The following is a 23,000-nucleotide window of genomic DNA, read 5'->3' on the forward strand; positions in this document are numbered from 1 at the left end:
TTCAGAAACGGTAAACATTTGTTTTTTAAAACCTAACCGGGATGGGGTCAGCGTAATTCGAAAGAGATGAAGAAAATTTGGGATTCCAGTGGAATATAAATCGAAAAACATGGAAAAATATGAAAAACGTTACTCTAACGTTTTAAATAAGTCGGAATATCTTTTGTAAGTCTTGGCATTATATAATATCCCCTCGGCATCTCGGCGAAAAAATCAAAGCTAACTTCCTAAAAGGGATTAAAGCATAATCGTTTGAGATTGACTGCACAATCTTAAGCTCGTCAACAGTGGTAATTGGTACGACAGAGAGGAAATTCGAGGATATCTCTGGAAAAGAGGGAGCATAACCAAGATATTATCGGCCCAAAGAAATCTCCGGGCTCAGTTCAGAATACAGGCGATTCATTAAGAATAAGACACCCATTGTTCCTTAAAAAATATGCAATTTTGTAGTTTCTCTTTTTGTAAACATTATGGTTTCTGTTTTTTTTTTTACAATTTTATTTCAAAGGTAATTTTAGAAACATAGGCCTTAAAGTTCACAGTAGTTGTTAGATGATAAAATATACCCACACACAAGTAAAATATTTCTATGATATAATGTGTATTCTATATTCTATGTAATATAGTTATTTCCACATAAAAGTAAATGTTTTATTTAACGTTGCCCTTATAGATCCGTATTTGAACACTGACATACTTGAAAGTGATTTCATCAAAATTTATGTCCAAACCGACCCTATTATTACCCCAGATATTTTTTCTTGCTGGTTTATTTCTTGTTTTTGGTTTTACCCCTTTAGTATTTTTCATTTTGTTTTTAGTTTACGACCGTTTTTATAGTCCTGCTGGTACATAATATTATAGTATTTTATTCTTACAGCTGTTGTGAAACACATCAGCCATGCCTAAGAATATGTGTTTGTCCATTAAATTACTATGGCGACTCCTAAGCATTTATTTTGAAAGTGAAAAAAGAAACATTACATACATTTTTTTCGAAAACAACAAACATTATTGTACACAGGTGAAAATGGGTCTCGTATTATTTTAAATCCAAATATATACATCTTATGTGAAAACGCTGACAGGAAAAATGAAAAAATAATGAAATTTATATAAGTTTTGATGCGATAGCTATTCGGGTCGCATCGAATCTTTTGATTGAAATCACATTCAGATTTAATAATTATTTTTACCATTATTTCCTTATTTCATACTGTACTGATTTATACTTTGCTGGTTTATACTGTACAAGGTATAGATTGTTATTATTTTTTTTATCAAAAGTAACTCAAAGTTTAACATTTGAGTCAAACATTCTATTATTGTGGGAATGTTTTTCTTTAAATAAAAAATATGGGAAAAAATAACGATTATATAACATTAAACGGTTAAAAGTAAAACTACAATGTATAAATATTAAACAAACTATCTTAGTCACTGCCTAGCTAAACCAAAACTAAAACTAATAATACTAGGACCCGCTAAAATATATATTTTAAGTACATTTTAAGTTAATTTGGGTATAATTTGTTTTCTTAATTTTGGAAAAAAAAATATAATTTATATTAAATTTTCCATTAAATAATCTATGATTTTAGAAATTTAAAATTCTAAATTCTAAATTTTTTTCTCATAACTTTTTACATCCGAACAATTTCCTCCATTTGTTTTTGTATTTTTAACATTTTACCCCAAAGATATATTAATATTTATTTTTAATCACTTTAAAAATATCATTATTTTCCAATAATTGTTTGAGAATTGCTACGAACCGCAATAACTATATTAAATCTTGCTTGACTGCGGGCTATGTTGATAAAAACATTTTTATAAAACCAAAAACAGCATTTTAGTTCCGCATTAAATCTGCATAAGTATCATATTTTCAATTATTCGTTTCTTTGTTCTAAGTAGGTATATTGTACACAATCGATATTACGTTGAGTACGGTGCCACGTGAATAAACATGTGTATAGCCTTATAAAATAATTATAGAAACTCCTTTAAGGTCTGCTTAGGCTATATTATTTATGATGCGGTCGTTTCTGTATTACTAAATAGACAGATTATAAAAATAAAGCCACGTGTATTAGATGTTCAAACATTTTTATACATTTTGATACTTGGTAAGTATAAACATACACCTAATTAACATTCCATCCGGATCTCCACGTATTGCATCTGACTCGCTCAGCTACGTTTCCTTATTGATAATAATATCACGTCCGTTTTTAATGTGATTCGTTTAGACCTCAAACGAGGATTTTCGCAGACAATATGGAGAAGAAAACGATTAGAGCAAACAACCCCGTTTGTATTGGACGAGGTTAAGAAGAAACAATAACTTTAAAAACAATAAAATATATTCTACGACGGTCCAAGCATGGAACAAAAAATAAAATTCTTAAAATAATTTTTAAAACTCCCCTCCTCCTAAATCTGGTTTTTCGCTGAAAAAAATGAAAATGTTTTAATTATTAATATTTTATAAAAACAAAAAAGGTAGGCATTTTTCATAATATTGGTGTATCATAAAGGAATCGGATAGACCATGAAAATATTAAATTCTGAATAGCTTATAATGTAAGGATAAATTTGAAAAATAAAAATTTGAGTACTTATAAATAAAATACTTTAATAGTATAAAATATAGAATTAAACTGCAAGTTAAGTTATTATTAATGGTTGGATACAATTATTTTAAACGTTTATAGCGTATAGTTGCATACAAATACTAACAATAACACCAACTAGTTGACGGCTGAATGAGTTTTAACAACTATAAATATATTGTTGTACTTTGAATGTAATAATTATTTTATATTTTCGTTCATTATTAAACTCTTACAGTTAAAGTTCAAATGTTTATAATATTGTCAACATAGGAGATTTTTTTGTTATGGTATTACATAACTCTCTCAGAGGACTTATTATTCAGGACCAATTATTGTTCCGAAAACTTTGCATAATATACTACAATAAGAGGGAATTATACTTAAGAAAGTTTTAGACTGAAACCGAAACTTGAACGCGCTCAAACAACCTGAGGCGTGGAATCTAAAAGGAATGAAGCATAAAACAATAGCTTTACGAAAACATAAGCAACACAATATGTTAACAAAACATGTTCAGCCAGACTTGCGGTGATAACAAACAAATACGGTTTTGGAATTTCACCAAAATGTGAAAAGTATACAGAATACTACAATAGTGTACTTATGAAATATCCGTCTTAGGCTTAAAATATTTCATTTAATACGAATAATATATTTTGTTTAATAATTTGTATAAGAAATATATTGTTTAAACGAAGATTTAACTTGTTGTTATACAAATTATGTTATTACTCAAGTGTTATAAGATTCTATTCTCTTAGTTATTTTAAAGTATTAAAAAAATCATTATTACTAATCAGTTGACAATATTGCTGCACGGGTAGGCAAAGGTGTTTATGGAGTTTAGAACCTTCGAAACCACTTACCAATTATTATTATTGTTTTGTATACCGTATAAAAGTTCATCGTCGTTGTGAGGTAAGAGATGAAGGGAAACAGAATGCTTAAATGCATTTTAACAGCAATACTAAGTTGAAGGTAAGTTGTACCTAATTCGTGACCCAAAGAACAAGATTACATCTTCAGTGATAGTTGAAGACAATGGCATCAAGGATGATTAGAGACTGCCAAACATCGGCTAAACAATAATAATACTTTTAAGTTATATATCAAATGAGTCTGTTTTTAAATAAAAATTATTGCTTAATTGTGTTATTTTGTTAATTTTTTACTTGTGTTTTGACTTCTCCTTTTCGACATAATCCAATCATCGGATGGCGTTGTGTATAGGCAATGTTAAAGCAGGAGTGTCGACAATACAAGTTGTGGGTATCCGTGTTTATTAACTTAATAATAATGATATTATAATAGTACATAATTTTTCTTCATAAATGTTAAGAAACGTTGGTGATTTTTGTTGTTCATTTTGCCAGGGCATTGTAACTATGGTTAAACAATTAATTGACCTACAAATTACACTGATTTAACTACTAACACTCAGCGAAAAGAAATACATATTTTTTAAATATTGTATTTTATGTTTTATTTAAAAATACATGTTCTGTCATGAAAATGGGCTATATTAGATTTGTGTTTTTATAACAATAATATTTGATTTATTATGTTTACATTTTTCTACTGGTCGCATTATATTTTGTATTAATATTAAAAAAGTAATTATTTTTATATTAAGGTACAAGCTAATTAAAGTGTATATCACAACTGGTTTTAATCACATTTTTATTCGTGTCAAAATGTTTATAATTTTCCTTTTATAATATTTATGGTTGGTTTTTGTTTAATTTCTGTAATGTCATGATAAAAAAGTAATTATTTTAAAAATATAGTTATCTCGAATTTTGTGTAATTATATTTTTTTAAGAAACGCTAAGTTTATTACTGGTTGAATATTACTTTTGAAATCTATTTATGCGTTAAATTGTTATAAAATATGATAATTCTCTTTTACTCGAATAAGAAAATGACATCCAACTAATATACTTTTTTGAATATATTTATTATAAACGTAAAAGAGCATCTGTATTAATTAAGTCAAAACCAAATAAAATATTTGCTTAAAACTATAATTAAATGTAATTTTGTGTAAAAGTTTCATTTCCGTCTTGCTTTAAAAAGGCTTGCTATAATTATGATTAATAGTAAGTAACGACATCAATAAAATAGTTGAACTTATATTTTTCAATAAAATCTGTTGAATTAAATTTCAATCAAATTAATTTGGCTTGAGTATCCGGTAATTGGCGTTGTATACACAAATGACAAATGTTAATTATTTTGAGAAAATCTAATAAAAATTAAAGAGACACAAAATTAGTTTTGTACGCATAACTAAAAAATGTAACTGGTAAAAAATAAAATCGACATTTTAATTTTAATTAATAATATTATTTATTTATTTTTGTATTATTTTTATTGAGTTAAGGTTTCAATCATTGTATAAACAATGTGTTGGTCTGTTTGACGATATGGCTTAACTGTTTCACCGTTAAGAGCATAGAATTTATGAGGAAATAATTCCAATTTGGCCGATATAAATGTCTATGATGCTTGAGTCAATCATCAGGTACTAGAAAATATTTTATTCTGTTAATTACAATGTATGGGTAACAACGACAACAAATTATTATAGACAATCAACCCTAATCACATAAAATACTCAGCCTAAATCTCAAATTACAATATGTTTAAGCACATTATTATCGTTGTAATGCTTTTGTCGATATTTGTATTCCTACTATTTAGAGATTCGCACCGAACCGTTAATTGTGTTATTGATTTTATCAATTTTAGTTATAATAATATTCCTGTAGACCCGTCACCTCTCTTGCTTTAATATGCCCCGACCCCACCGTACCGTAAATAACACAAAGAATTAAATTTTACGAAATATAATATAAATTTCAGTTTCATTGGCAAATAGTTAATAAATTGTGGCTATTTAGAAACAATAATTTGCATAAAAAACGTACACTAACGATTTTTTTTTAGTAAATTTATGTATACACGCCCTATGAAAATAAAATTTAAATATGTCTCAAGAACGTTTACTATATACATTGAAAAGGAAATTAGGGCACATGCGATACTAAAAATATAAAAAAAGCATTTTTAGCCGAGTCTGCAACCACGAAAGTTCATTTTTATGTATCTAAGGTGGCTAGTAAACATATCAAGTTTCTGGCTAATATTTCATTGTTTTCATAATATTTGGCCTAAAAAAATTCATAGGAATATGACCTCTTAAATAATTGAATTTATTTTTCAGTTCTAGTTTGAACATTGTGAATACAACATATATGCCCCCAACCCCATTCCTACTTCCATTAATATTTGACCTAATCTGAGGGACGATTTTTGATAGGTGATTATACCTTTTCAATTAAATGGGATTCAAACTATATAGTAAAACCAAATATATTTATTACAACCTAATATTTTATATTTTTTATTACTTGTTTAAGAATAATTATCAATAATATTTCATTGACAAATTATAACATTTTACAATATGTACTTTGACAGAACATCAAATTATAATTACGTGAACGCTACAACTATACTTTCTAAGTATTATGAGCTAAAAATATATTTAAAACGTCAACTGAATATTATATTATAATATATAATATGTTCCTCCAAACCTCGAAAAAACAATTAGAACGTTTGGAATACTGAAACAAACTAGTACAAAATATTAAAATTGTTTCAATGAAATATCATAAAATGTATGAATTTAATTTTTGGCTAATAACTACTTTACACATTTCAAACTCAATTTTGAAAAATGTTTATTTTTTTAACGTTGTGAACTAATTGATATTTTTCTTAAAAATTTTCACTTTTATAGTTTTCCTTATAAAAATATTTGTTTACGTTAGGCTATTTCACACTAGGTGTATACACAATGGCCCTACCTCATCGTACTGGCTTTTTGTGTATTGTGATTACATGTTATTCTGCATAATTGTGACTTGTGATCCATTTAAAGCCCGTTGCTCGCCGACGGTTCTACTGTGTATATATTGTATAAAACACAGGCTCGAAGTCGATAAATTTAACACCCGCAGTTTCCCATGTACGTTAACCATGATCGCTAAACGTTAATAATTAATTGCGGTGTCGTTATAAGCCTCTAACGGTCTACCAGTCGATTGAGCCCGGTTCCAACATTATTATTATTATTGCAGTGTATCTGCTTCGGGCACAATGGTGTCGTGATTGATAGTCGAGTATGGTTTGCACTGTGATTAAACTGACGGAATTAGAGAACGGATTCGACCTTGTCAAAAAAAAAACAAATATCAACAGATAACATAATATAATATCGTACGTGCTTCTGCTGTCTTTCGTCGATCGATCATAGTTTGTGTCAACCGACTGATATTCTCCTTTGAGGAACACGTTGTATACTTACACGTCTTAACATAATGTTGTTACACGAACATATCGTCTATTAATGTTCATACGGCTTACATACCTAGCCTGTGGCACTGCTTAAGAGATTAAAAGTGATGCTAATACATATCATAGCAGACTATCGCAACAAACGCGGTCGATTGATTATGATTAATTAACGCAAAACGAGGAAAATCAAATTAATAACTGTCGAAATAAAAAAAAAATCAATGCCTTGTGCGGTTATTAACATATTTTTAATAACTGTTTCAATCCGAAATTTGTGGACAGTTTTCGAATGATTTAATTTTTAATATACATTTCAAAAACATATTTTGATTATTGTAGTCTTACAACAGCTGTTACGAATAAGACTGAAACAAATACGATTTCGAATAATTTTTATCAGCATTAATTTACAACGAAGGCATATAATTGTTCATAATATTTAGTTGAGAACATTAAAACAAATAATCATATTGTACCGATGAAATACTATTTAAATTTTGTATAATTATTATTCTTATATTTTACGCAAGTCTTAGCTAAGACGTTTTAAATTCAAATTACAATAAAAATTGATTTAATTTAAAACTGTAGTATGACCCAAGCACTTCGTTTTTTTATAAGAACAAACTGCCATTTTCGCAGGAATGATAATATTATGTAGCCATTTATGATTTACATTAACTTGTTTAAAAAGAGACATTTTGGTAGATTAAAAAGTATATTATTACTTCAAACCCTTATTTGTATTTTTCGGACGATATCAACGTCGTTTTACATATCAAAGCCCAACTTTAGATATTGCCTTTGATGTAGAATTATTGACTTTACACTTTATACTTCATGACAAGTTATAAAACGTCATTTCACAACTTTTAAAAGTTATTTTAATCTTAATATTTCAGTGATGCAAACACATTTCAATCAGTTTTTAGTCATATTATAATACATATTTATAACTATCTAAAAGTAATTTTTATGTTAAAATAAAATTTAGAAAGCGTTAAATGTTGTTACTATGGACATACGATAACAGTAACTGCATAGTATTTTACTAACATTCTTAGTTACAATACAGAGTTGTTGTAAACCGAACTATTGCATAAACTCAGAAGGTCAAGAATTGCACTTAATAGAATCGACAATATTAATGCTACGTCTCCAAGTAATAATAAAACCTCGACTTTATATTACAATATAGAAAATTATGTACATAATCGAACGATTTTATGACATAATTGTAATTTAAAAATATTATTGAAATATATAATGCTATACTTGAAAATAAAATGTATAAGATATTTCTCTAGCACAGCTGCTAAAATAATATGATCAACGGGAGTCGCATAATCTTGAAACATTAATGGAGATACCACTGAAATAAGTAGTGTAATATATAAACAATGTTGACTGTTTCTTAAATCCCAACACAAGGGCAATTCTAACTGTAAGTGTGTAAGCTTGTGACATGCAGCAACTTTCGGCGAATTGCATTAATCCAATCGTCCTTTTATCACCAATGTAAAAGTCAACCCAGTAAAAATATTCTAAAATAAACTGAAAAAACTCCAAAGCTTTGGTACTTTGATTTAATTTTGCATAATAACGCTATGCTAAAGGACATTTTTTTGGCTTCGAATAGCTAAAATATTCTTTTTACAACGATGTATTTTTATTTTGAGCGTGGACCAATATAGTTTAAAATGTTAGAAATGTTTGTCTTCCTTGTGAAGCGTCAATATTTTGCTAACATTAGAACACGCACACTACTTAAAACAAATTGTTTAATATATAAAAGTATTAGCTATATTTTAAATTGTCTATACGAATGATAATTATTTTATATTACATGAAAGGTTCAGCTTACGAGCTTTGATATTATTCAAATAATTTATTAAAAAAACAATTTCAATATATTTTGTTAAATTTTATAATTTAAATAAAATATCATTATACATGTTATATTAAAATATTTTTTAAAAAATGTTTATTATCTACCTAAATACATATATATTTTTTTTTGAACACATACTTTTAGTAATGTTGTTTGTTTAACAAGACAAGTTGAATCTGAGACTCAAGCATATTTTTCCTTTTACTTTTAAAATATTTAATTTTGTCTGATTTATAATTAAAGCATATTCTAAGAAATTGTAATGTTTTATTAACGCTTGAAATTTTTAAATAAACATATAAAAAGCACAAGAGTTTAAATTATTAAGCCCAGCGAAATAAGATGTTGTTATAATGAGGTCAAAGCAATCAGCATTGTTGTAGTTTTGTTGGTGGAATAACCATGAATAATTTCTTAGAAAATGAACTTAGTATTTTATAATTAAATAATAATACTAATTTTAGTAATAATATTTACTGGTTAGTACTAAAATAAATGTTGAATTTGCGAATCTTAATTGGTAGAAATAAAAATATCGACAAAAGCTTTAAATTGTATGTTTATTGAAAGGTACTAATAGGGTAGATCTCCGACGACAAACATTGTTCCCATGTAGCTAACCATACATTGTGATCAATATTTAAATATTTGTCTTATACCTGTTGAGTGTTGACTCAAACATCATAGCAATCTAAAAAAATGTAGTACTAAATAAAGAAAAAGTTTTTCCACTTTAGGGGGAATAGGTTTTTGATATTTGTTTGGTTTGTCAACGTATATTGATAATACATTTTAGAATATCCCATACAAATCTGGGAATAGTTTGACTACTTTTAAAAAATGTTATAGCATGCCATAAATTTAAGTTAAGAATACGCACATAATTGCGGTTTTTTTTTTGATTTTGGAGCAGAAGGTGTGAACTTTTAAAATTGTTGGTACGGTAAAACATCTTATGGGTATGGTTTCTATAAGAAGAAAACGGTTCAGCGGTTTAAAATATATCGTGGATCTAGACACAAAAAAAAAACACATTATTGTAAAAATGTAATCTTCTCAACACTATATCTAGGTTAATACTATCATAGCTGTATGTGAGACGTTGTTGCCACTTGAGAAAACCGGCGGTAGTGCAAAGAAAATATTATTTTCATATAAAAAAAAATCAACATAATATTATTGAAGAAAAAAATAATAACCTTATCAGCTCCGTAAGGAAACTATAAAAAATATAAACGGGCCACGCATGATATTGTTTGGCTAGCAGCAAAGGTGCTTACATATTGGAATATTAGAATACTGAATAATGATAGCTCCATAAATCAATAGCAACAGCTATTTTCATTTTAAAATATTCTGCAATGTTTTCATTCAATATACGGCGCCAAAATTGTGTTGCATAACATATTCGTTGTTGGTATTAGGCGCTTACCTATGTACAGTAGCCGTCACTTCGTTTATTTACAATAATATAATAGTACTTTCTGGACTACCTGAAGCCACTTTTCCAAGTAAAACACTATTAGATTAAATATTTTTCAAGGTTTTTTAATCATTTGCTAAGTTACAGTATTATATAATCTACAAAAATGATTACAAATAATTAGGTAATGGAGTCTGTTGCAAACAAACTCTACCTCTTTATGATAGCTATGGACATTAAAAAAGCTGAGAAAACTGTTCCAAAAAACTAAAACTGTTCTAAAAAACTAGTAAACATCAGCAAAACAAACATAATTAAAATAGTATTTACATTTTGTTGTCCTATAATTCGTAATAAATTTCCTGATCCTTTTAATTCTCAGCAATTCATTGGCAACTGTTTTGATATTGAACAAACCTATTTTTCAATGAACAAAACATTTTTTTAATATTATCTGAATTCACGCATGAATTAGCCATTTGCTAACCGGGTTCGACGCTGGATAGGTTTTTTAATTTTCACGCTGGAATTAATCTGACAGCTGCCATAGCTGCTAGCCAATCTCTTGGTGATCCGAAAAAAGGAGACGCCAATAAGGGAAATGTCATTTTTTAGAACATATTTCGAATAAAAGGGATGGCCAGTGACCGAGACTTAATGCGGCGATCATGCTTAAAAATTGTTGTTTACGGTGCAAATCTTTCGTCCGTGCATACGACCGACTTTTCTTACAGTTTAAAATCAAAATACCTTCTCGCTTTGCATCGAAGCTAAAATGCTTATAACTTAAGCATTTTTTTATGGTAAATTTTTTTCTTTAGTCGGACAAATGGAACGTCTCGAAAACATAAAACAAGTACTAATGATTGGGTTCAATTCTAACCTAAAACGCAGCTCTAGTAGGTATCATCAATTTACAAATTTAAAAAAAAATGTTAAAAATGTTGACAAAGACCTTTTATACTGATTGTAATAATACATTAAGAATTGGCTGAAAATTAAATTGTACATCGACGTAGCGCTTAACTTTGTTATACACCTTCAACACAAAACTTTATTTTATTTATTTATGGTAATAAAATGGTTTGGTTTTAGGCAGTGGGATTCTGTTTACGACATAAATCAGTACTGTTGTAATATCTTTCGATATTAGCTAGTCTGACAGCGGTGCCAAAATAAATTTACATAAATATACATATTGTATTAAACAACAGTCTAGTACTGTCGTTATCTATAAATAATAATATTGTTTTGACATAAACCTTAAATAGGTTAGATTAGCCATTTGGTTAAAAAATTAATAAAAATATATTTAATTTATATTATTCCAAATATGTTATCATGGTTTTTCAGTTTTCGGCGACAAACCTAAACACTTCTGATGATGGACTTTGCCTTCAGTCTTAAAACGCAATGTAAACTAAACACTTTACTACCTTTTTTGAACAACACAAGTATTTAGACGTATATTTTATACATGTTATTATTTTATGTATTTTTAGCGATTTTATACAAACATATTTAAAAAGCTGATGTAACGTGTTTATGCGAATAAATACTTATGAAATAATTTTAAATTACCTAAATGTTTAACTTATTTTTCGCATTGCCCACGAAAGGTTGTAGTCACTAGAAACAGTAGACAAAGTCTGAATCTGGAACAATATCAAGAATATAATAGAAAATAAAGTCGTAAACACAGAAAAAAGGCTTACCGTGTTGTTTTTTTTTTAATTTTACACCCATCGAACGACACATTTTATGTATAAATGAAAAAAAAGGGCTATCTAACAACGGATTTACGACATGCAGCACAGTTTGTACACTCCATAAACAACCTCGAGCTTCATTTTCATTATTTTTTGCGGATACCGAAACCGAAAAGTATGTTTAACACTGACATTTTGAAATTAAATTTATCGTACGCTACTAGAATCCATATTTGAGAAATCACACATCTAAAATATATTACAATAAAATATTATGCTTACACTGCAAGGTCTCTGGTCATATTCGCGGCTACTACGAACACCGGAATATATACTTATAGTAGCATTAACTATGATTAGCTTTGCCATAATATAAGACTCCGGCAAAAAAATGTTCTCTATATATCGTAATGCCGACATGTCTTTCCCAAAATAATTTCTCAGAAAAAAAAACTGATTTTCACAACATTGAACGGAACAATTTTCCGAGTGCGATACAAAAGTAGTTCTTTAAAAGTCTTAACTCGTAAACGCTATCCCAGCTCGATTTCCACTTTGCTGATGTTTTTAGGTTTTAATGGGCAAAGCGTACAGCAAACTTTATTGTTCGATTTGTTCTTAAGTACATCATCTAAACGTCTAATAACATTTTATACCATCGGTCCACTAGATTTTAATATCAACGCATATGGTACTTTTATTTAGTTTGAGAGCAACATTTTGCTTACAGCTTGACAGCTTATAGTACTAATGCGCATACAGTAACCAGCTTATAGTACCAACTTTAATAATAAAATGCTCAATATGAAGTGTTATCATTTGATCTATAGGTGGTTTCCGGGCGTCCGCAATAGTAATTACATATAATATTTTTTAGGCTGTATAATTATTTTTGATCGTTAAATTAATGCAGAATATAAACTTTGATTATTATTACCAAAGGGGTCTTTTGTTGGCGTATCATGTTTATACTTTTTGGATTTTCTTGTCCAAAGTCTACATCAGTTTTGGTTAATTTGTATGCAAGGCCGAATCCATAAAATAAATTGCCGGCGTAGAAGTCCGCTTCGTTTGTAAAGTTGTCAGGTTAGTTTCAGGCAAAAAAAAATTGAGATGTATTTTCGAGAATAACAACTACCTAATGCTAATACTTCAAGTTCACCCAAAGCTGTACAATTCAGGAGAATTTTTGTTGAATGGATCTCTGAAATCAATCAATAAATAAATAATTCTCCACATTAAATTTTTGTTGTAAAACAGATACCGTAGCTTAGTTCAAAATTAATAATTAGTACAATAAACTATACGGCCACAAAAATGTAAAGTATTCCAAAACTATTGTGTTAATTTTACGCAGTACCCTTAAACATGGTCACCTTAATGACTTTGATATAAAAAAAGTTTTTTGTTTGTAGTTTTTAGCTTCGATGCAAAGCGAGAAGGTATTGGTTTTACTCTGATGTGGGCTTTTTTTTTCGCTGTATACACTGTAACTTTTTTAATACTAGACCAATTCCTTCGAATAGCAACTCTATAAATCACAAATTTTGTCTAGTTTGTACTTTGGGGGAGTAAAAGTTGAAAAAGTTTAAGTCTTCACAGACGAAAGTTGAAAAAACAAAAAAAAAAACGTACAAGTTTTTAAGTTAGAACTTTTACTGGCTATAGTATCGAGAAAAAGAGTCGGATCGAGTTGAAATGTATAAGAAATATTTATTTGGTATGCCCGCGCACGTCAGTTTTGTCAAATTCAAAATATACCCATTTCCCACCCCCCTAGGGGGGGTACAAGTTTTTTTGTTTTTCGGGGTTTTTAGCCGTAATTTTAAAACTTTTGAGTTGAAAATTTGCCAGTAGTTGGAACTCATATGTATCCATAACATATTAAGCGGGTGAAAAATTCGGCACTACAGTTTTTTTTTAATTGCCGGAAAACCGTGTTTTCGCACATTGCGTATATTTTAACAAAAACATCTAAAATCTTTAAAAAAAATGTATCAAATCATTAAAACAATTTTATGTATATCTATGCAGAATGATACTATTAAGTTTTGTGCCCAATTACCACTTTTGACTTTAAGTTTACACAAATTCAACTTTTTTTTTTTTACTTAAGTTCTTTCCGGATGATTAAAATTGAGAACTGATATTAAATTCGTAATCACCGACCCAAAAAAAACAGTACAGTGGGGTCGGGGCATAGTGGAGACGGGGAGGTCACAGGTTTACAGGAATTTTTAAATCTGAAAGTGATAAAATCACTTTCGAAAAAAACGCTTCGATGCAAATCGATAGTTAGTATTTTCAATCCAGTACAGTCCAAACCAAGCACAGTATAAACCAGCAAAGTTAGAAAGTATTAAATTGACGTTCTGTATTTACAAATAAGCATCAAAGCGTTTATTTGAAAGTGATTTTATACAAGAGGACTAGTACAGTAGAGTATAGGTATAATGGAATCAAAGCAACGAGGGGACGGAGAGGTCACAGGTCTAGAGGATATATTATAAAAAAAGCGATAAAATTGAATATGCTCTTTAGTCTATTTTTTTACAACACAATATTTGTAAAACTGTTTAAATATGTACACAAATTTTGTACAACAATATTATGCATTTAATTTGCAATGTACACTGTTCAGTAACGTTTCAACTTACTTGGAATTTATTATGATGAGATTTACATGATCTCTTGTCGTGGTTTCCACAGCCTTCTGTGGAATATTTTGCTTAGATCTTTCAACGAAATTAAGCGCATTTCCAATCAAATTGATTTATTGTCATCAAACGATTTTTGTATAGCATCGATTTTTTTCATACGGATCTCTAAAATCTATTTGTTGCGCAAGTAATCTAAAAACAGACAATTTACTCTATAGTTATAAAAAGTACCAATTTGTGATTTTCTTTTTATGATGTTTGGTTAATGCCTAACCAGTATGCGTGGATAATTAAGCCCAAAGTTAGTTTTTGAGAGTCTTGATATGTTTTTGACAAATCTTGATACTGTTGGTAGGATTCTAGGTAATTTTCTATAATAATGTAATATTGTGTCGTTGGTATTTTGTCTTTGTGAAACCAGCCTTTGAATCATAATTTTCACTTATTTTTACATCTATAGTGTTTAACCAATATTCAAGTACAGTCGTAGATTCAGGGCCGTATTTAGGAATTTGTCACCCTGGGGCAACAAAAAAAACGCCTTATTATAATATAATACAAATTTAATGCAATATAATAAAATTTAGCCGCCCTCTAATAATCAGCGCCCGGGGCAACAGCCCCCTGTTGTCGCCTCCTAAATACGGCCCTGCGTAGCTTCGTCGTTTTCTTTCCATATGGTAAGCTATCTTGTCTGTAAGGATTTAATGTGTGCTATAAACTTTTTTCATTTTCGTATTTGGACGTACATGGGATTATATTTAATTTTAAAAACTAGTTAAATGTATACGGTTCTTTTTTAGTTTCATAAGATATCCTCTTTAATTTTTACTTCTGACTGAAAAAAACTTGTATGATGTTACTGTGGCATCAAATTATCGTTAAGGTAAATATTGATCATGTATTAATCATTTTGTGTGATTTTGATTGTTATCTAATATTTGACGTCAGTATAATTCTATAATTTTTCAGTACAATGTTAAAATATGTGAACTGGAAGATAGTGGCTGGAGGAGCGGCGGTGTTTGGAGCCGGCGCAATAGGCGGGTGGTATTACCACCGATGGTATTTGGTAAGTACAAATTAAACAGCATCTGACACCGGCTTTATACAATTTTGATCTATTAAAAGGTTGTCTCTGTCTCTAAAAGTTGCGATTTTCTCAAAACGAATGCCGCTTAAAAATTCGAAATTAATGGAGGGTGGCAAATTATGCAAGCTGTCCCGACCCGGCGTTTCCCGGGTATATATGTATTAGATATGGTCATGTATTAGACAAACAATCAGCTGTATCCCTGTGGTATGAAAAATGGCACCGTAGATAGATCTACGGTGTAATTTTTCATAACTATTGATACTATCGATAATCATATTAAATTAAAAAAAATTGGGGTGGACCACCCTTATCACTTAGGGGTATGAAAAATAGTGAACGTCCTATTGTCAGATCTACTGAATATACACACAAAAATTCATAAGAATCGGTCAAGCCGTTTCGGAGAAGTTTTGTTACAAACACTGTGACACGAGAATTTTATATATTATATAGATTGTTACTAATGACCCAAAGAATTATAAACCGATGTCATTATTATCAGTGGTATATAAATTGTTTGAAAGAGTACTGTTAACAAGAGTTCAAAACACAAACCGAAGAGAATCTACCGAAGGAACAAGCAGGTTTCAGATCAGGAAAAAGTTGTTGTGAGCAAGTTTTGTCACGCATGTAGAAAACGGATTTCAGAAGAAAATAAAATCAGAGGCGGGTTTCCTCGACCTAACGAAAACTGAATTTAGAGGCTCAGGGAGTTAATATACAATGAGAAGGCTCTCCGAAATACCTGGAATTAAAGTTAGACAGGACTTTGACATTCAAACAACATTTAGAAGGAGTAAAAAACAAAATAAAAACAAGAAGCAATATAATCAGTAAGCTAGCCGGAACAAGCTGGTAGTGTAGGGCAAATGACTTTCGCACTATTTGGTCTATCGACAGCACAACAGATAATCCGGAGGATTTGTGGAAGAAAATTTGGAGAGATGAAAACGTGGTTAATGGCCTCATCGTCAATGATCCGAATCAGAGAGGCCCAGGATTTGAACTCGTGTTGTGGACCGCTCAAAACCAGATCAGAACAGAACAGGGAAATTGTAATTTCGTTTACAATAATTGGAAAATTGTAGATACACCACTCTGCGAGTGTGGACAGGTACAAAACATCAAACACGTTGCAGAGGTATGCCCCCTAACAGTGAGGCCCAAGATTGGCTAAGTAGCCTGGAAGCTCACCTTTAGAGCTAGATACGTGTGTTGCAGGCACTTTTTTCTATTTATTTGTCTATTTAATAATTTATAATTTTATATATGTTAATTTCAGTTATTTATCTTTTTTATTTTTTTTTTAGCAATTAATATTTGATTTGATTTGATGATGATTTATTTATTATTTCCAAACCGAACATACATAGTTTACAATACATGAGTGATAAAGGAAAAAGTTTGTCTCCAAAAGCCTGATGCCTGTGGAGGAGACAAGAGTTCATATCTCGTGTCTTAAATTTCTACATTTTTCTGTTTTCAATATTTAGATAATTTACAAATGAAAAATAACAGTATAATATACCAATATTATAAGAACAAATAAAAAACAAAAAGAAGTAGATTGTAATAGTTAGTAAGTAAGTTAGCGTGTAAGCATACATTTTCAAAATTTTGACACTCGTAATTTATAGATGACATATTTTTTATATAACTTAACCCTTCACTGCATAACTTTTTTTTTTAACCATATGCTATAAATGTACTTAATACTACTTAAAAAAATGAAAATAAATTTGTTTTGAGTTTTGGTTTCATGGAAAACGCCAATTTAAGAATTTGGAACATTGTGCATACAAAGATGTATAGCATGAGCAGACATAAACAATAAATACAATCGTTCCATATTATGGATATGTGTCTAATTTTTTTAGTAACAAATTATGGTCTACTGAGTCAAAGGCCTTTTTTACATCTAAAAAATTGCAAGTACTAAAGCGTCATCCTCATCAAGTTTTTTGTAAATAGAACTTATTCGACTTTGTAACGCTTTAAAAGAACATTTATTATTTCTTAAACCAAATTGTCTTTCTAAAAAATAGACGATTTTTCCAGAAACACATACAATCTTATTTTTATACATTTTTCCAATACTTTGGATAAAGTATAAGTCCGAGATATCGGACGATAATTAGTACAGATATTTTTATTCTCCAGTATATAAACTAAGATTATAGTAGTTTCCTTAAGCACGAGTGGGAAAATTCCAGAAGTAATTGATAAGTTAAATATATGTTCCAAAGAGTTATTATGTGGTCGATAATTTGTTTTAAAATATAATTTGTTAGGCCATTATCATAAAATGAAATGCTTTCCTTACGATTCGCGGACGAATATGTTTGGTTATTAAAAATGTATCACGTGGTGTTGCGGAAAAGTACGCAAACTGTTAACATATAATATGTAATACCTATGTGTTTTTGTGACAATTTTTTTCGATTTATTTGCCAAAGTAATATACTACCCCCACTCCCATTCCAACCCCTACCCCTTACCCCAAATCCATTCACAGCCCCACCCCTACCCCATCCCTCATCATTTATCTCTAATCTCTTATCGTTTATGTGCCAGAAATAAGACATAAAAATGTAAGTATAATGATGTTTTTTTTTCCAAAACAGTCGGCAGTGACATCGACCTCCGCACCTGCCCCTCAACCGGCTGTGAGTACGGCCGGCCACGCATGCCGGGACTTCTCAACCGGCTAAGACTACGGCAACGGGTTCTGGTACCGCCCCTCAACCGGCCATGAGTACGGCAATGCATTCTAGGACCGCCCCTCAATCGGCTCAGAGTACGGCCACGTATTCCGGGACTTCTCAACCGGATAAGACTACGGCAATGCACTCTGGGACCACCCCTCAACCGGCTAAGAGTACGGCCACGTATTTCCGGGACTTCTCAACCGGATAAGACTACGGCAACGGATTCTGGAACCACCCCTCGACCGGCTAAGAGTACGGCATCGTATTCCGGGACTTCTCAACCGGATAAGACTACGGCCACGTATTCCGGGACTTCTCAACCGGATAAGACTACGGCAACGGATTCTGGGACCGCCCCTCAACCGGCTAAGAATACGACAATGCATTCTAGGACCGCCCCTCAATCGGCTCAGAGTACGGCCACGTATTCCGGGACTTCTCAACCGGATAAGACTACGGCAATGGATTCTGGGACCGCCCCTCAACCGGCTAAGAATACGACAATGCATTCTAGGACCGCCCCTCAACCGGATAAGACTACGGCAACGGATTCTGGAACCACCCCTCGACCGGCTAAGAGTACGGCATCGTATTCCGGGACTTCTCAACCGGATAAGACTACGGCCACGTATTCCGGGACTTCTCAACCGGATAAGACTACGGCAACGGATTCTGGAACCACCCCTCGACCGGCTAAGAGTACGGCATCGTATTCCGGGACTTCTCAACCGGATAAGACTACGGCCACGTATTCCGGGACTTCTCAACCGGATAAGACTACGGCAACGGATTCTGGGACCGCCCCTCAACCGGCTAAGAATACGACAATGCATTCTAGGACCGCCCCTCAATCGGCTCAGAGTACGGCCACGTATTCCGGGACTTCTCAACCGGATAAGTCTACGGCAACGGATTCTGGTACCGCCCCTCAACCGGCCATGAGTACGGAAATGCATTCTGGGACCGCCCCTCAAATGGCTAAGAGTACGGCCACGTATTCCGGGACTTCTCAAACGGATAAGACTACGGCAACGGATTCTGGGACCCCCCTCAACCGGCTAAGAATACGACAATGCATTCTGGGACCGCCCCTCAACCGGATAAGACTACGGCAACGGATTCTGGGACCGCCCCTCAACCGGCCATGATTGCAGATTGGAATGTAATTACGCATGAAAATTTTCACATGTTTGTCCCAAACATTTACGATCGAGGGCAAACATTTGATTTTATTGTTCAGCAAATCGAGAATTGTAATCCGAAAACCCGGCGGAACGGACGAAAATACGGACTTATTTGTGCATTGAATCGTAAAGAAATAAGGCACCTAATACGTGTCGTGGGATACCGCCTTTAAAAAAAAAGATAATAGAGAAAAGAAACTTCGAGAAGAGAAGGGGAGTCAAGAAGATGATGAAGAATCATGATGTAAATTTAATGTCATTTATATAGTAGATTATCACTATTTTGTGCAGCCTGACATAAATTAATAAGTTATATGCTTATATAATATTCACCTAGTACATCAATAAAATCCTGGTGATTAACAAGAACTACTCTTCTTCGTTTATTGATCAGGTTCTGTTTTCCATAAACTCGCCATTCGACAGATAGTAAATCAGATATTTGTTGACCAAAATATGCAATTAATATGCAAACAAAAAATGTATCTTAATATTGTTATTTTTGTTTCGCAGTTATGTGTTTATTAAGGGTCCAAAACTCACATTTAAGAGTAACTATAGCTACCATATAATTATATAGTATTTTTAATAGTAAGGAGTTAAAAAAAAAAACCACAAAAGCAAAATTTATCATTATTAGCTGTGTTCTCTGTATTTATGTGGGTTGAAAACGTTTGCACTTCGTCGTTATAGGAGTATAAAACAATAATGATAACAATATACAAACAGTAATACTTATTACCTCATTCGCTGTTTGTACTGGAAGACGTCTAGTAGCGACGTGAATGTAGCGAGTATGAAAAACGTAGCCAGTCGTAAGTGATACCGAAATATTCGACAAGTGTCGTACATGAATAGAAGGAAAATAAAAAAACCAGTACAGTGGGGACGGGGAGGTCACAGGTTTAGAGGAATTTTTAAATCTGAAAGTGATAAAATCACTTTTGAAAAAACGCTTCTATGCAAATCGGTAGTTAGTATTTTCAAGCCAGTACAGTCCAAACCATTTTATCACTTTCAGATTTAAAAATTCCTCTAAACCTGTGACCTTCCAGTTCCCACTATGCCCCGACCCCACTGTACTGGTTTTTTTTTTTTTTTTTGCAAAAACGTAGTGGACCAAATAACACATGTACAATCTCTTGTTAAATTTAGTTGGAATGGTGGACGATTCATGTTTCAATCGTTTGTACTCCTAGTTTAAATTATAATCGCTTATTCTCAATAAAATTAATATTTATGTATTATATACATCCATTAGAGCAATCTCACACAAACTATTTATACTTCATAGATTATATTATTTCAAAGCTCTATTATACTTCTATTTTACTAGATTGACAATGTACAAAACAAAATGCAACTAAAAAAACCTTTTCATAGATCCTTAAAATGTAAAGGGTAGGATAGTGAAACGGGTTTTCCCATTTAAATACATTGGAAAATCGTCCGTTTTACTGCCCCACCCTGTATATTAATTTCTTGTTATTTTCTAAAGAAAAATTGAGTTTCTAACATTTAAATTAAAATTAAATCGTAGACTGGTACTGCGATGGAGAAAACAATAAATTTTACCTACATATATTACTTATTAGTTAAATATTACTAACGTTTATATTACTAACGTGACTTTTAATTATTATTAAAATACAGGGTGATATTTTTATAACGAGCCACTCAATATCTCAATATCACTTTCAAATAAACGCTTTGATGCTTCTATTTTGTAATTTTATCGGTCATTTAAAAAACGACACAAGTCACAAATTTGAAATATTACACTAGCCACAAGAAACTTCATAAATATATTTTTCAGTGATTCAAATTTCTTGTACTCAACATTTGTATTAAATATGAGTCTGACAAATTGAGTTTTCACACAGAATACGTAGCTAAGTATATAATTATTACATTTGATAAAAAGACAGTTTTGAAAAATCGGTGACCTAAGTCGTTTTTGAAACGGCCGATTCAATTTAATACTTTCTAACTTTGCTAGCTTACACTGTGCTTGGTTTAGATTGTACTGCCTTGAAAATACTAACTACCGATTTGCATCGAAGCGTTTTTTCGAAAGTGATTTTATCACTTTCAGATTTAAAAATTCCTATAAACCTGTGACCTCCCCGTCCCCACTATGCTCCGTCCCCACTATGCCCCGACCCCACTGTACTGGTTTTTTTACCCTTTATCTATTTTGTATTTCAATTATCCACAACTCACATTTAGTTCTCTGCGGAAGGGATTGAAAATCAAAATATAATCTAAATTTAATTTACTGTATTCCACATACCGTAGAGATATTTTTTTGTCCATTTACATATAAACAAAAGTTGAATAAGGATAATAAATTAAAAAAAAAAAAATATTGCAATTCATTATAGACGTTTACAAAAGCTGATTTAAAAACTTGAAAATGTATTTGCGTCAAGCTTTTAATACCTACTGAACGTAAATAATAACCATCAGTAGAGTTGTTTAAGCGGGACAAGCATACTTTTTAAAAAGCTTAAACAGATGAAATGTGTTTAAAAACAAACAATATTTGTTTGTGTTATTTATTACCTTTCAACAGGTCTTAAGCAGCATTAGTAGTATTAAGTATATACTATAATAAATACATGAGTTTTTTTTCATTTTTCATTATATAAAACAATAATTGTTTTCCTTAAAAAAAAACTACATATTACTAACTACACGACAACATTATAACAATGGCATCGTCAAAGAAGCATAAAGGTATTGTAAAAAAGTGCTTGTTTTTTTGTCGTAACAACATTATTATTAACGAAAAATTAAAACTGCTACTTAGTATTTTTAATGTTTAAAATTAATCAATAAAGTGATTAAAAAAATATCATAATATTATTGCTAAAATATTTAAGGTCAAATAGTTTTTTCCAGGCAATTAAAATTACATTGACCCTGAATTCATTTTTTTTATATATATATATTCTCCACACTACCTGTATAAACACCATTGTTATTAATTTGAATAATTTGTTGTTTTTATAAAAATACATTCTTGTGTTTAAATTAGGTGTCTAAAATCATAATTAATACATATAAAAACACTAAATATCAATACAATTTAATTATTATGGATAATATGATTTTGATCATACTACAATAATGTATTTATAATGTTTTCAAATTTAAATAGTTTTTGAATGTAGTTAAATTAAATATGTTTTTTTTTATAGATTTACTAAGTATAAAAGTAAGAAATTTCAAGAAAAAATCATATTCACTCGTTTAAGTATCGAACATTTTGTTTAAAACTATTTATATTTTAAAAGAGGATGACAATTATTATTATAATGCTTATGAGAAAATTCCTAAT

The sequence above is a fragment of the Adelges cooleyi genome, unplaced genomic scaffold, assembly GCF_023614345.1.
Source record: "Adelges cooleyi isolate 19-005CV unplaced genomic scaffold, UGA_ACOO_1.1 ACOO_flye_CR_arks_rails_tigmint_CR_PRNA_9, whole genome shotgun sequence".
Taxonomy (NCBI): Eukaryota; Metazoa; Arthropoda; class Insecta; order Hemiptera; family Adelgidae; genus Adelges; species Adelges cooleyi.